Below are 13,177 nucleotides of genomic sequence, written 5' to 3'. Positions count from 1 at the left end.
AAAGGGATATGTTAATGAAACCTATTTTCAAAGTGAAGTGTGACGCATTCAAAGATGCGTTGTTCAATCATCAAAATGTGCTTGAAACAAGTTGCATGGCGACATTAAACAATCAACATGACAGGCATATGACACGATGAACAATCAAGAGCAATGTGTTTGGGAGTCAATTCATACCTTTAAATTATACACACTATTTTAAACCATATGTTTTACATATTATTAATGTGTAAGTCAATGGCAAGCTTTTCATAACTTGTTAACACAGATTCTTTATGGGTATCTTTGGGTTTGATGTTTACATGACACGGAATGTTATTATGGATAACAGATCCTATGTTTTATATACATAACGTTTCTTGGCTTAGTTAACCTGCTGAACGCAGAAGTCCTGAAACCTTGTGTGTTGATATCAAGCAAATTGTCAAGTGTGAAAATATTGTCAGTTAACATTGTTTCAAGCTGAACACTAAATATTCAGAACTGATATCTGAATAATCACAGTCTTGACATAATAACGGTTTCAAAATCTTCAGCTTTATAAAATTCAAAACTTCCTACATTAAAATGACATATGCAGTATAAGGTGCAATCAAAATGCATGATGCGACCAGCTTAACACACTTACCTCTTAATCTGTCCCGGGGTTTGAGTGTTATGGCCTTCACTGAAGTAATAAACGCAACCCATGCAAGGCTTAAGACGAAAGAGTACCACATCCTGCACACACGCACATAAGCATGTGGAAGGAAAGCAGTATCAACTCAACAGGCACACCTACCAGTGGTAAGAATCGACAAAAGGAACATATCAAGCACCACGTGACTAGTGTGATGTCATTTGTCCATTGCAGCGTAATGTCAGCAATCTCAGACTCTTTGACCAATGAGCAAGCGTGATTGATGAGGTCACGTGGGTTTCGCGTTACGGTCTGATAACTGCATGGTGCTTGTCACACTGACAATTTTTCATGATGAACTTGACGCGTTTTGCTTTCGACATTAATGTGTGGGTGTCGTCATTGTCATTTTTAAAAGAACGATTGGAGGAGGGAAAATAAACAAACACCAGTTGACAGTTTCGTGTTCTGACAGGTTATGACAACACGACACGAGATGGGCAGAATTATTTAGGCAGAATATATGTGAGGAAACATCTCACCGTGATGATATGTGCATATGTGCAAATGTATCAAAGCGGTCGGTTTAATATGTGTAAAAATGTGTAATGTGTATATGTATCCAAGTAAAAATAGGTAAATGTGATCACGTAACTAGGTAATTATGTGTATATGTATCAGGTAAAAATAGGTAAATGTGATCGCGTAACTACATGTAGGTAAATATGTGTAATGTGTATACGCATCCAAGTAAAAATAGGTAAATGTGATCACGTAACTAGGTAATTATGTGTATATGTATCCAGGTACAAATAGGTAAATGTGACCGCGTAACTACATGTAGGTAATTATGTGTAAATGTGTATACGCATCCAAGTAAAAATAGGTAAATGTGATCACGTAACTAGGTAATTATGTGTATATGTATCCAGGTACAAATAGGTAAATGTGACCGCGTAACTACATGTAGGTAATTATGTGTAAATGTGTATACGCATCCAAGTAAAAATAGGTAAATGTGATCACGTAACTAGGTAATTATGTGCAAATGCGTATATATACCCAAGTAAAAATAGGTAAATGTGATCACGGTAAATGTTAACTAGGTAATTATGTGTAAATAAAGAATGCAATGGAAGGACAAGTAAGCAGTTATGAAGTAGATAACTATATTTATGTAACACAGTAATCTCCAAAGCAATATCTAAATGTGTCAATATGATCAGATCTGAATGTGTCAATGTATATTATTTGATCGAGTTAGAATTTGGTATTGATTATGTACATATGTAAGTTAATAATCTCAACAACTCTCAATACGTACGAACAGGTCTAAATGTCTTGTTGTGACCATAGGGTAGACCTAAATATATTATATTGTGTATATGATTTAATATGAACCAATGTCCACCTTCCTATATAGACGAGTTTATGTATCATTGTTGTATGTATATATACTACAGGCAAATCTAGGGGCGGTGGGGTAGCCTGGTGGTTAAAGCGTTCGCTCGTCACGCCGAAAACCCGGGTTCGAATCCCCACATGGGCACAATGTGTGAAGCCCATTTCTGGTGTCCCCAGCCGTGATATTGCTGGAATATTGCTAAAAGCGGCGTAAAACCATACTCACTCACTCACTCACAGGCAAATCTGAAATGGGAAAAGAAACTCAGGGGCCTCAAACACAAACGAGGAAAGATGCAGGTGTAGCACTTGTTTAATTAGCCATGATTGTCAACCTACCATAACGCTGTTAGTCCCTGTAGGTATTTTCAGAAGAAGAATGTCATTGATTTGAAATGTCAAGAAACTACAACGATTACAAAAAATGTCTTGGGGCAATTATAGGGGAAAAAAATAGGAGAACTGTCTTTGGCCTGCGGGTCTACATCATTGCACAAATGATATATTACGTCCCTTCAATAATATGTCATAATAGTTTCAAGACATCGGAAGACATAACGCTAAGCATCATACTAAAGATATGACTGTACGTACATGGATATCTTGTAAAGTAGTCCCCTTGTGGTCTTTCTCATGACCGTCGGGTTGTTATACACGCTATTTTTAAAAGCATACGATGGAGTAGAGGATGTAAAGTAACGCCTCTTTGATGTATCTGCTACTTAAGGATGCAAGCCCAACTGCGTGCAGGTGTTATGCATGCAATGTACTTGTCTCCACAACAGCTTTTTTAAAGCAAAACATGCATATATGCACGTGTTTTGTTGTAGATATTACTCATCACCTGGATATTTGTTGTTTACAACATGTCGCCAGGCCATAATGTGTTTTAAGGTATGAACGAACCTGTTATATCTGTAAAGGGCGAATACTTGCGTGCTGCAACTGGTGTTTAAGTTGTAAAGAACGTCATTAAATTCTTGCATTCAAGGTACTGTTGCGTCAAGTAACCACTTCATAAATTCTCCTTAAAGAAGACGGATTCTGTCGGAGGTTGTCTAAGTAAGATAACAGGGAGCAGCGGCTGCCTTAGTGGAAGGAAACTGTTGTTTGTTTGTTTGTTTGTTTGTTTGTTTGTTTGTTAGTTGTTTAGCACCGTAGTTGTTAACCATTAAAACGCGTCATGTACAATTCATATATTGCATATTGTAAATAACGGAATCTGGACCAGACAATCCAGTGATCAACATCATGAGCATAGACCCATTGGGATACGAGGACATGTGTCAACCAAGTCAGCGAGCATGACCACCAGAACCCGTTAGTCGTCTTTTATGACAGGCATGGGTGGATAAAACCAATTTTGGAAGGAAACTGAGAAACTTTATCATTAGTCGAATAGGAAGTTTGTGCGTAAATGTAATTACCGTTGGAAGCATCGATGACGTCATTATTATCAAAATACTTTAGAAGTTACTATAGAAGTCTATAGGAAAGCATTTGGTTTTGTGTAACCTAAGAGGGCGTTGTCAAAGATGGTGGCCATGTTGGACCTAGAGGTATCACCCTTGATAGTGTTTTCCCCGGACTAGCTCTTAGTCTCTGGATATATACAATTTTGACAGAAGCATAAACTGAAGAGGAGCCCCAGTGTGAAGGGAGGTCCAGACTGAACCTGAGGAATCTAGACTTGTCTCATTTAGGGCTTTTTTAGGGGTTGTAGAAAGAGGTAGGCAGAAGGGAAAATACAGCGGTTCAGGGACTATGAGACAGACTGTTTTCCCGGGCACGTGAGGCGAGCTGGGGAGCACGTGACTTTCTGAAGCTTGTTCGCAAACACTGGGAGGGACAGGAGCTTGTTAAATCATAACACATTATGGACACAAAGTGAGAATGCAGGTGCTATAAGCCTAGGTTAGAACTTCCGTTTTAAGTTATGACACTCTTACCAACAGTGGGAAAATTCTGCGACAAACGACATAATCGCACTTTCCAGTTGTTGCATCTCTGGCGTGTTGTCTATTTACAGTTGAAAAGGGGGGTCTTTATATAACAACGAAATCGAGATATATGACTACAATAACATCTTTTGTTTTAATTGAGATAATCATTGAACATTTTATTTCGACGCCCTTACAAAGTAGTTCCACACATTCACTGGACCGTTGTGTTTTTCCAAATATTTAAACCGTGAAGATCTGAGCATTCAGCAGCCAGTGTTTGTCGTGGGAGGCGACTAACGGGATCGGGCGGTCAGTCTCACTGACTTGGTTGATCTGATCGTAATTACGAAGATGACGACTGTCCTTTGACGTTCTGCTGCAGCATCGGTTATGGACAGACCGCCCTCATGCTGCTGCGTGCAGTGTTAAAAAACAAAGAAATAAACAATATTTTTATATTTGAGCAAACTTTCAATCACAGATGATGAATTAAATTAATGGACGTTTTTACAATCTTACTGCACAAAGGCAATATCTCCGAACATAACTGTTGCAAACAAATCTGATCCTTGAGGTTTCAAATATTCAGATCATGTAACTGTTAGGACATGTGTTTCCAGAGGGCTTCCTAGCTACATTTGCGTCAACACCACTTTATGAGCCACACCTCATTTTAGACAAAGGAAGCTGGATTTTATTACCTTGCTACAAGAATAAATGAATGAGCTTAGCGGCTTCTCCGCACATAATGTGTGTCAGTCTCCTTCCATTCACGTCTAGCGGAGAACTTCTTATATGTATGAAGCCTTGCTTGAAGCGCCTGGTCGACGTCAGAACTCTGCTGTGAATGGTGCAAAACACAAGACAAATCTTAACAATTCATCAGAGGGACACCGGGTGTCATCACAAATGGGCAAGGGCTGGGTGGTCGGGATTACACGTGTGCCTGGCCAACATTTCAACGATACTCTTCGTAAGCTTAACAAATCGTATTTACTGCTTCCAGTCTTAAGTATAAGTAAGAGTAAGTATACAGATTTAGTCATTGTCACATTTCACATACTGAAACCCAGTCACGTTTTCTCTGGAAATAATAACACCCCCTGTCTGTATCACCACACCTCAAACACTGATAAGCAAATTCACGTTCACCTGCGTGGATCTAACACGCAGAAAATAATAAAACATCCCGTTTTGTCACATATCTCAAACATTGACCAACACATGGTTTTTTAAAAATATAAGTCATAAAATGTGTAAAGATAGATTTGTGCGCAAATAAAAACTTCTATTATCCCGGATGCTATACATGGTCATCAATTATGTACAGTCAAGAGTACGTAATAACGTAATTATTTTACCTGAAAACACAGCTGCCGACCCTGAACAGACCTCGTGTAAGCTAAGATCAGGTACATGAGAGTTAAACAGAATTTAATGTTTCTAAAATAATTTTATGAAAATGGAGTTTAGATCAGAACCTGTGGTACGAAAATACAAAAAGAAATGCCAGAGGAAGTTTGTACAAACAAGGAAACAGTGGCGTGCAACTTCGTCGTGGTAGCAGCCAGACGGACATTTAAATAGCTGATACAAACCATTATAAACATATATACCGGTCCACATAGAGGCCAATGCAGCAACTTGGACAAATTAGTTCAATCTAGCCCCTAATTTAAATTGAAGTTTTGTTGCAAATTGCATTTCATCGCCATTAGTCATCCTTTTAAAATCATTCCATCTACTGTCTCCAAGACACACAGTCTATTTCCAATCAGGGAGAATCCGAGAGAAACACAAACTGAATAGCTCGCTGTGGTGCAATTTAGATGGTGTAGTCCTTTAGTTATATGTAAAGTTATCGTCATTAGTTCCTGCAACATCACATTTTGGTAGCTTCTCGTCTTGGTAGCTGCAAGTTTTTTCATTCTTTTTGCCATATATATTATTGTTGAATATGTATATATTTCCTTTCACTAAAGGGCATAAAAGTTTAGCTTTTCAAGCACCCCAGTAGTAAAATTTGACAGTTTGATAGACTACTGCGTGGCTTCTTCTGTTCCCCATTTAGACGGTTTCGGAAAGGTTGAGATTTTATTTTATAAAAGGCCTCGTGTTTATAACTAATTCACCAACAATGTCACTCCAAGGGGAGTTGTGTCGGACACAAAATCCTTAATCCTAAATGTTTGTTGGAGTGAACCTCCTTGACTATATTGGCATTCATTTTAAGTTTAAGTACAGGATTAAAAGGATTTACAGGAGAACTATGCATATATTTAGTCTTTTTTTGGATAACATTCCACTTGCCAGTTGTCCGCTGAAGTAGACCTTGAACTTAAATACTTAATTTGGCAGTTTTTAACCCACGGATCTTCCACAATTACATAATATGTAGGCAATATATGTTGTTTCACTCAAGGACCCTAATAATACTGTTAATTCACAATTCCACAATATCATTTATACATCATGCAATAAATAATTAAGGCCAGAATTTTTATCCTTGGGTTACACCAGAATAAACATATGTTTCCATCTGTATGTTTCTGCACTCACTGACTATATTTTTCATTACCACACATTGACAAATACATTTTGTTTTGTTTAAAACATTTATATTTCCCAAAATTCGTGACACTGAAATGCAAAATAAAATAAAATACCGCTGCGGGTATCGTTCAGTGTCATCAAAGAATAATAAAGGTCCCAGTTTTGATCCTTGGGGCATCCCAGTCAAAAAACATGCTTTCATCTGAATGTGTCTGCACTCTGCAAATAACCACATATCGTTATTGATATGTGTCTAATAAAAATCTGATACCACGCAGACAGGACCAAATTGGAAATTGGAGTACGCATATCATATGTTTACATACTGGTACCAATAATTTCCTTAACAAAGGATCATAACACACAAACAGAATTATAGGAGATGTGTACACACATAGAGTGAGTGGGTGGGTTTAGTTTTACGCCGCACTCAGCAATATTACAGCTATATGGCAGCGGTCTGTAAATAATCGAATTTGGACCAGACAATCCAGTGATCAACAGCATGAGCATCGATCTGCGCAATTGGGAACCGATGACATGTGTCAACCAAGTCAGCGAGAGTGACCACCCGATCCCGTTAGTCGCCTCTTACGACAAGCATAGTCACCTTTTGTGGCAACCATGGGTTGCTGAAGACCTATTCTACCCCGGATCTTCACGGGTCTACAAACATAGAGATGAGCAATGTGTCCTCGGCAATGTAGACATAATCCTAAAGATACAAGAAACGCAAATCACCATATCAACTAAATCCTTCAGCAATAGATGGGGAATAACTGTATACTTGTCTACCTATCAGATAACAATGATGAGTAAATTTTTAAAAATGGCTCAAGTGCCACGTAGAGGTTAACCTACAGGTTTAGGTGTTCGCGTGATATGCCAAGGGCCTAGGTTGGATTCCTCAAATGTGTGAAGCGTAACCTTTGAACTATTGATGGACAATTGCTAGAAGAAGCGTAAAACATCCCGCAGTCAGATGTAATGCAGTTCTCATCAGAAAATCGAGTAGTTTGAGTTGCAGGGGACGTCAGGGAAAGAGTGCTTCAGGCCTACAATTTGGCACAGAAAATACCATGTAATAAACTGATGCAAATATTTGTGATGCTCTGCCATAAAGAAGTCATTGTAAGAGAGTTCACTCGTGGGGAGGAATGCAAGGGCTACCACAATGTCAGAAGTCTCCTTGGTAGACGTGGAATATTGCTCAAAAACTTATAAAAACATCCCTCGCTTCAACACCGCAGGGCAGATTACCAGTCGGGCCGTAGCCACTTTAAACTGATACACAGTTGTATATTTCAATTCAAATAAAAATATTTTACTGACAGATTTAACGTTGGTACCTATTGACGGATAATTCTCAGACACATGTTCGGCAACGGACCATATCTACAGTGAGCAATAAATGGCATTAAGAGTTATTTTTAAAAAATAAATCCAATTATGATAGCAATATGACAAATAGTAAAAGAAGCTACCAACCTTACACTTAAGTAAAAGTATTTCCATCTTTTGTGCGATCGTGATATGTAAGTCGAGGGATATCACCTCGATCTTTACACTTGGACACGGCGTTTAATGCGCAAATGTGTGCATGAGGCATTTTTGTCACAGGTCACAACACAGTATAATACGATTTCCATAATTTAAAGGCATTATATCACACCACATCTCTAAAAATAAACAATTGACTTCTCTTAATATCTATCAGCCCTCGGGGAAGCTACCATATAATTTATTTAAAACATTACGTATCTAGATTACAATATTAAATCAAAAAGTTCGAACGAATTAATGCAACCTTGCATTAAATCAACTCTCGCTCTCTCTACCGGCCGGACATTATTTCAAGCGAACTGCTCAGATTTATGTCCCTTGGAGCGCTCTTTACGAATATCCCACGCACAACCAGTTCGGCAAACACTGACATCACCGCGTGCAACAGTTTTCGATGTACGGAGCAATTGTTTACATCCCATATATGGCGAGCGTTCTCTGTTTGGAAGCTATTCGCCTCGAAGTTTCAATTATCGATTTCAGGCAAGTCGTAAGGGATAATAAGTCTTTTATTGGATCAACAGGAAGCTAACGTTAGAGCATATGCCCCAAGATAATAACATGGACCAAATATTGTCGTTAATGTGTGACATTATGCCTTTAAATATAGGTAGCGAATTCTTGCTTAAAACGGTAGCCATTGCTGTAATGTGATTGGCTGCCTTAGGTCACGTGCTTAGATCCTCATACCAGACGTCATTAGAAACCAACATTAATCTAATAAACTCGCATGTTACAACTGGCAAATACTCTTGGTAAGGTCACTGTAATTATGTCCAGAGCGTTCGCACGATACAAAACATCAAATGAATCTACTTACTTCAAAACGGAAGTATTTCCCGGCGGTGTCTCATTTCGCTATGACTATACATATCATTTTAAAATTATTATGAAAAGACTTTCAGTAGAATTAAGCTTTTCAAAAGGTGTATGACATACAGCAGCAATGATAAACGTGGGCCTCACAGTTACTGGGAGCACGGCTTCATAGCAATAACCATGATATTTTGTTGACTAGTGTTGAAAGAGTTAATATGTAGGTGCACCAGGCTAGAAATCCTCCACTCAAACGGCACATTTGAAGCAATGATAAAATATCATATATCATACACACAAAATGAGAAAGTCTGCTCTCGACTTGACGTGATGGTTACATTCAGGAACACAAAGGAAGCAGGCAATATAACGTTTTGGTTTTATGAAAACATCATGAAAACAATTAACACTAGAAAACCATATGGTATATTGACGAAACTCCGGCGTATTTGTTTTGTGAAAATGGTTACTATGATGATTGCGGGTTTACAGAGTTGTTCGATGCCTAGTTTACATTTACCGCACAATGACGCGCCTCTAATGTGGAAGACACATTTAAGGATCAATATTTGCAGAATTTGTATAACTTTGTCATGGAAGATCTCATGGAGTTGAATCTCACTGAAATTTTAAACAACTTCCATCAGTATATTTCCTCGCACACAAAATGTTGATTACATATTTTCAAATATAAGTTCTATTTCAAATGCAGACTACACATTAAATCTGCTTTGTCTTTTCCCCATTAATGATCAATCCAATTCCGTATCCATTTTATGTACAAACAATGTCCAAACACAAGCGTTAGGTTGTACTTAGTAGTCATAGAACTGAAACAGTGAGAAGTAGCCATATAAGGAAGACGCCATATTGTGTATCACATTGGGCTTTACCCTCAAACATCAGTCTGACACATCGTGATATAACGGTTACGGTATTGGAATGACACTGACGGCACCCTTGACCTTCGTTACATCCGGGTAAGGAGATGCCCTGTCGTTTCGTGGACACCTGGTCAGTGAAGTCTCTTGGATGTGACATACCGATGTGTAATACAAAAGAGACACACCTTGTACATGAGGAACACCTGCACACAGAAGTGTTTGGTGGAATTCATCACCATCATCAATCATAATTATCAACATCGATAACCTACAAAAGATTGTGCTTTGAATGATAATACACACCAGTTATGTGACCTGTTTTTAGGCCTCACTCTTAAGGCAATAAAACAAGAAATGCTTTCTTCTTAAAAGGACGGGCTTACACAGATTAAGGTGTCCTCTTTAAAGCTTCACTTCTGAACGGCTGACTGGCCACCCTCTTCAGTAAACATACACGCATGGCTCTGTATACGACCAAAATGTAAAGAAGGATTATTCGCATTTTTATGTAACACCGCATAACATAATATATTTTTCATTTCTTTTTCGGCTACATCGTTTTACGCAGTTCATAAAATAACAAACGCAATTTATATCTATGATTTATCCACAACACTTCCGAAATAATGTAAGAATTTCTCACGAGAAGGGACATCGTTAGACCTAGCTTGGGGCTGTTATTTATTTTTGTAATGTTTGTCCGTCTTTGATGAGATCATCATGTGGGTTTGTCACGTAAATGTTAATCGTCTCTGAAATGGTATATGTCGTTTGAATAAAGGCGATATTGTTGGTAGTGTGTCAAAATGTCAGGAAGGATGAGATGAAGTGAATACGGGTTTAACGCCGTTTTAAGGTTAATTAATATAGAGATATGCACATGCCGTTTTCATACCTGTCACATAGCTGCTACAGGTGAAGCGGCTGTTAAATGTTCGAAAAACAGTGTCGTCAGTCGGGCGTAGTTTTTTGTTACTTTGATCGATCGGGTGAAACCATAACGTTAAACGCCGGTACATACGTTGTATGCAGTGAGGTTGTTCCCCTGGCGTGCAGTGTCATGTGCACTTTTGCTAAGATATTGTATTTGTGTATTTTTTGTTTTGTTTCTTTAAAGCTACGTTTAACTTCAGGGTATTATGTGTAAAAAGACGTTCTTTTTGCTCTGGATGTCGTTTTAGTTTGATGAACGGTAATTTGAAATAGAACTGCATAGGTATCTTCTGTCAATGAAATATCTCATTTGTATTTTTAACAGATATTGTTTTATCGTGCAAGGCCTAACATATATATTTCATATAAAAGATCGAACATCTCTTTTAGACTGACTGACTGAGTTTAGTTTTACGCCGCTTTTAGCAATATTCCAGCAATATGACGGCGGGGGACACCAGAATCTCTATTAGACGAGTGGTAGGTCTATTGCCACGAACATAACGAAACGTATGCATTCGGCAGTTATCTGTGATTGTCTTCAGGCCCTCTTTGACATAGAGGTAGAATCACTTTTCATTGGTTTGACAATTCAGAAATGAAAACTCGGGAATTGCTCGCGTGTGTTGATATTGGCGACCCAAATTTTCCTTCCGACGGAACAATTTATTTTTTCTTTTTTTTCACAAAATGCCGCCGATAGCAATAATTTCAGCCCGATCAAATGGAAAATGTGTCTAAAAGTCAACTTTGAAAAAAATATAATATTTTGAAAAGTCTCTCAAGCATCTAAAAGGGCGATCTTTTTTTATTCATCTTCCCTTCACTAATCCACTAGGAGCGCTGATCCGGACGGTCCAACCTTAAACTGACAGCGCATGACTTATGCGCGATGGGAGCTGTTATTGTTACTAAACACTTAGAGACAGTTAACCAGTATATCCTTCACCATCACCGTTAACGTTCACGCTGGTGCATATGTACAGTATATCTTTTCCCTTGACCGATGATATATCAAGTGTGATATCCTGAAATATTTGTTATGTGATTCCACCATACACCGGGGATAGCCATAACTGCTTATATTGCATTAATGAATCGCAAAATGGCCATTCGAAGCGAGGCGGTGGAATCAGCTGATCGCTTTTAGGTCATATTTTGTCATTTTGTTGACGTTTTGCAATCGGTAATTCAAATCTGGCACTAGATGTCTGAATATCACTCTTTTAAGCCTGCAGTGTAGTTTTGCAAATTGTACTCAAATCTATATGGTATAATTATACATTCATGTCATTCAGTATGGTCGGGAGCTGATATTGTTCGCGAAATGTGAAAACATTGTTACGCAACGTGTGAATTTCGTCGTGAATTTTATCTGATATTTTGGTATGATGGTGCGTGTGTACTTTTAATATTACATTACACATGCATGACTTTATTCAGTCATTGTACATAAGTATTATCTATTAAATTTGTATAAAGAATATAAAATGCATACACATATCTACATGGAATTTATGTCATCAAAAACATATTTGATTTTAAACACATTTTCTATGTTAATTCCTAACAAACAGACATAACACTCAAGTTTTCTTCAGAACCGTTGGATGAAAATCAGAATATAAAGCTATAGCTAGATAATATATGGTCTGTCACGTGAAATATTTTATCAACATAATGTTACTAAAACAAGAAGATACATATGTCATTCTATACACATATAATTCTATCACACACATCCTCTTGGGTGGTCAGAATGATCCGCTGTTTGTTGAGACGAATCTCTGTAAATGAGTACTTATGTTTAGAGGTTGAATGGTGTTAAACTTTTGTAAGAAATGGATCAATGAATTAACATATATAATGACTCACAGCACTGACTGATGGGCACATTGTATAAGGGCTAAATCTTTTATTTCAAACTATGATGACTGGTACTTATGCTGCAACCGACTAATTGGATAATAGGTGTATGGTACATTAAGTATGCGTCAGAAACAGTGTCAGAATTTAAAAACAAAATGAAATGTGTGAAGAACTGCTGATGAAAACGTACTATTCATATTTATAGTTAAAGGTTACATTCTACACAGAATTTCTTCAAATGTCAGGGATGTGTAATAATCACAAATTTGCGATAAAGGTCTTCCAGGGGATACAGGTCCGTTGGTTGGAGGTGTATCTCCGATTATGTTTACATTTAGGTCGGTGGTAGTATGAGAACTATTTGTTAAATTTGAATGCGGCAATAGTTGTAGAATTGCCGTCGGAAAGAACATAAGGGCTGATATATAAAGTGAGTTTACATTATTTCATAGATGCTATGACACCCGAGACTTACACTGTCTCGTGTTCTCTCGTAGGAAATGCCGTGACAATATACCGATTTTCCATGGCGTTTTCCCGTTATCTTCTATCGTGTCAATTCGTATTGCGCTTGGAAATTAAACAAACTGTGG

Source organism: Haliotis rubra, unplaced genomic scaffold (genome assembly GCF_003918875.1).
Source record: "Haliotis rubra isolate DU_JTF1 unplaced genomic scaffold, ASM391887v1 Scf154, whole genome shotgun sequence".
NCBI lineage: Eukaryota > Metazoa > Mollusca > Gastropoda > Lepetellida > Haliotidae > Haliotis > Haliotis rubra.
This window is presented reverse-complemented; position numbering follows the sequence as displayed.